At 37.5% G+C, this 4214-nt stretch overlaps 2 long non-coding RNA genes across 2 annotated transcripts; both read right to left on the minus strand.

The window, feature by feature from the left end:
• Positions 1-463: 463 nt before the first annotated feature.
• On the minus strand, positions 464-1714 carry LOC140162338 (uncharacterized). The gene is made up of 3 exons (XR_011860242.1): positions 1637-1714; positions 1243-1352; positions 464-558 (listed from the first exon to the last, which is right to left on the minus strand). It is a non-coding gene; the product is annotated as an uncharacterized lncRNA (long non-coding RNA).
• A 209-nt stretch (positions 1715-1923) lies between these two features.
• LOC140162339 (uncharacterized) lies at positions 1924-4214 on the minus strand. The gene is made up of 3 exons (XR_011860243.1): positions 4125-4214; positions 2668-2810; positions 1924-1997 (listed from the first exon to the last, which is right to left on the minus strand). It is a non-coding gene; the product is annotated as an uncharacterized lncRNA (long non-coding RNA).

Genomic DNA, 4214 nt, shown 5'->3' on the forward strand with positions numbered 1-4214 from the left:
GTAAAATTCGTCATGCCTGGAACTAATGCGTAAACATGCACTCTCTTATGTTTGAGGTAGCAGCTGAACATTACCGCTTTATTCTTTAGTTTTATTGCTGATACATGTATCAGCAGAGAAATCACCGATCATTTGTTGAGTGGTAATGACAAACGGACATTCCGAATGAAAGAATCATGTGAATTAGACATCTTTATAGCTTGTTTTCGTTGTTGATAAGCATCCAATCATGTTTTACCGTTGTTCATCACCGATAAACAACTCACGTCCGGTGCGTCTGCGTGGTTTACTTCGCACGGGGAGCTAACCCTCGCGAAGTAAACGACGCAAACGACGTGGAAGCATCGTTGTTAGGCCTAATCGGTGATGAACAACGGTGAAACATGATTGATTGCCTTTCAACAACAAGTTATATACTGTTGGATGCTTCGGGTATACAATTACAACGCATTGTGTAAATCTTACCGCGCAATCCGAACAAGTCGGTCCTTGGAATGGTGAATCGTCATTACACACACAGCTGCCACATACACAATTTCCAAAGCCGTTGCAGAGAATCTGTAAAAATATGGCAAATATGTTAAAGAAATATAGAAAACAAGCATTTATGTTGTTTTATTTGCCTTTGCTTTGATTGTTGAGGCTGTTTAATGTTGTTAGTGTCGAAGGTCAAGATTAATCGCCTACTAGGATTAGGAAATCTTCAAGTGCTTCTGTTCACGGATATGTTGATAAAATAGTAAAGCTTCGTTTTGTTTTTGTTTTTTGTATTTTTGTATTTTTTTGTATAATTATAAGAAAGCCCATAATATGTGCCAGATAGGTTGCAAGGTACGGGGTTGGGTAAGGCTGCAATGCGGTACACAAAAAGAAGCATTCATGCTTTGAAGGCTTGGATACCAGCGACAAAGATGTACAAGGCTTGGACACCAGCGACAAAGATGTACATATTAATAAACGACAGTAGTTATGTGAAGACACAGCTATAGCTAGAACACCCCCGGGAAACCATGTGAGAATATCAATTGGCGTCTTTGTGGTAAAAACAATAGAAATCCATCGTTTGCTGCTGTTGTAGTTATTAATTATTGTTCACAACTCATTGATAAGTAATGGCTTTGAAGCAAATAATTATAATCAAACTCACGCAATGTTTTGTATTCAGGGTTATTTTTTCGTTGTATGATTTTTCTCTGTTCTGTTTGTCTGTTGTTGTTTACACTTTTGATCTTGTACACTTACCCCACTTGGTGTTTCACAATCATCTGTTGTTGTCAGACACCCACAAGCAGACCCTTCATATGGGAGCTTACACTGACATTCCCCACATACACACGTACCGTGATCCTCACCTGCAATAGGGCAAAATTAGTGCATTCAAGATTATCAGTTTTCGTGGTTTATCTTGAAAAATGTTGACAAAAATATTCTGTAGCAGTTTAAAATATTTTTAATTACAGACAGACATGAATGCTCATGGCGCACGGTACATGAGACCAATGGCTTGTTGTCCTTCCCAAAGGACGAATATTATTACTCTCACGGTTTATATTTAAGTGTACAATGTCCTGAAGTGCTAAAGAAATTTTAATTGCTTACACTAGTGAGTAATATCTTAAACCTGACAGAGACCTACCGCCACAAAGTTGCCCACCGTCTCTATCGCATGAGAAGTTATCGCATTCACAGTACTTTCCTGAAATTACTCGAGTTGGGTCCTGAAATTAAACAGGCAAACGATGACTTGTGAAAAATGTACACTATTAGTTGCCAGGATAGGAGGCTATACTATATATAATATCTAAAACATTAATTCGTCAGTCGTTTTTCTTTAACTTTCACGGAGATTGTTTTCATTTCGATTTTGTTAGTTATTCATGAAATTGAAAGTTCTAGTTCTCTTTGTATGCTTATAACCACCTACCATTGGTCTGTTGCATGCACATTTACCACAAACACATTGCCCGCGACCGCTGCATTTTATGGTAGAATTTGATCTGAAACAGAACATTGTTTATTCATTTAGTTTTTAATGATACGTTTTAACAATTTCAGCATACTAAGGGGGTTTTGAATTACGTACTGACATTTCTTGTTATCGTAATGGTGCCATGTATTTCAAATCAGTTGCTATGTCTGTAAATCTTTATTGGGCATAACATGTTTCTGGCAAACAATAGGTTTATTGTCGAAAATAGTTAATCTTTTATGATCGACCGTCTTTACTTATTCATTATCCATGTTTTGATTTTAACGTATATGTATGATAACCCTGTTGCAAAGGTTTATTTTATTCAAATCATAATTATATATATGTGGAAGTACTTTTTGTACTTTGAATTGTGCTATTGAACTAAAATTGCAATACATTATATATGTGATGCGATCAAGCGATCAATCAGTCGGAACTCGGAAATATTGATTTTGAGATATAGTCAAACAAAGGAAGTATTTCCTTTTGTTTTCACTTGTTTTGGAAACTCTTTAATTGCTCATATCTTTGGATCAGGTTGTTCAGTTTCAATGGGATTTTCTGCAAAATGCAGCTTTGTAAAAGCTTTTGACTATCCTATAAGAAGCTGAAAATGTGATATTTCCGAGTTCCGACTGATTTTGCTTGATCACATATGAGAAACTGTAAACTTTATTCAACCAACAATATCTTACACAGAGCATCCTGATTCGTCTTCTAATAACGCCTCATCGCCATCACACTCAAAGTCACAGTTAACCCCATATCGGCCGTCGTCACACTCACATTGTCCGCATACTAAGGCGCCTTTACCATTACAGTGGATGTCATCACGCATCTTACAAAACAAAAGCCACGGGAAAGGGTTACATGAACAGTGTGCATAAACGGCTAACCAGATTTCTCTCGAGCTTCCGCTTTAACACTCTAGCAAAATCAAATGAGTCATTACAAAATTGGGACGGGACTGCGAATTTAACCGTGACCCGTTTTTTCAAAGCGGATGTTTTTCCACTAGATCAGCGACAGCAATAGTAGGTACTCCCGTCTTTGAACAAGTTCTCCCGTGTTACCTATCAATGTAATGCTTGTGAAGGATAGTACAAATATAATGGGTATTATGCACCGCATACATATTTTTCTGTCATCTAATTGGTTAAATTGGGGGTCACATGGCATTTGGTATTTCTACCATTTCCCGCTTTCAGTCAAAAACAAATAAAATTGAACCATCATAGGGTGATAGTACCCTCACAGGGTGATAGTGCACTCCTAAAACTATTATCACAATGCAATAGACATGGGATATTCTTACACAGTTTATAGTTTTGATGTATAACATAATGTAAATAATAACGTGTGAGAACAAGTCCAGAGAGGTTTTAACAGGTCTAAAGAGTCTTTTTCTCAGATATGAAACTGTATGTCCAAACCATCTTTTGTCGATGTTCCATTGAAATATTTCTTCTTCAAAAATCAATTTGTTATTTCAGCGTTTCTAAGTATATTTAGGGTAATAAATTACCTAAGATACAACGGTAAAACCCTTTTGAGTTATATGCAAAACAGAGAGAGTTTTGAAGATAATCCCGTTTTTGATTGAAAAGCCGTGGAAATATTTACGAAGGTAAAATGTGATCGTTCTAACAACGATTATATTTTGGTGTATTTTGGACAACTTGACGTCGTCAACACACTTGTCTGTAGAGTGACCGTGAGCAAAGATATTTGTGCATTTTCTGAGCGGTCCAAATTGCTCAATCGGTTATGGGCGGCTTCAAAATTCGACAGCCGTTGGCGGTGGAAACACGTTCCATTAATTGTTTAGAACAATAGAAACCGGCCCAAACCGGGCGGAACCGGGCGGGCAATCGGCGGTTGGGTGTTTAAGCCGTCCCTAAGACGCTAGACATTGTTGTATGAGGGCCTGCCAGTACGAGTTCGAGTCCCCGCTGGGTCATATCAGTTCTCGTAGAAAAATTAGCTAGCATGACATTCTTCTGGGCAAGGAACTTTTTTTGACCCTTATTGACATGGTTATGCCTACATTATTTAGTGTCCCTTTATAACTAGTCATATACTGTAGCTGTTAACAATGAGAATACCTACGTTTGAAAGGATAATGTTTAGCACAGAATAATGGTATAATTACCGAGTATTCTTCGCATTCACAACTGCAAATAACACGCACTTCTAATGTTAGTCTTTCGTGCAATCCAACAGGACCAATACTCAATCTACA

The sequence above is a fragment of the Amphiura filiformis genome, chromosome 10 (genome assembly GCF_039555335.1).
Source record: "Amphiura filiformis chromosome 10, Afil_fr2py, whole genome shotgun sequence".
Taxonomy (NCBI): Eukaryota; Metazoa; Echinodermata; class Ophiuroidea; order Amphilepidida; family Amphiuridae; genus Amphiura; species Amphiura filiformis.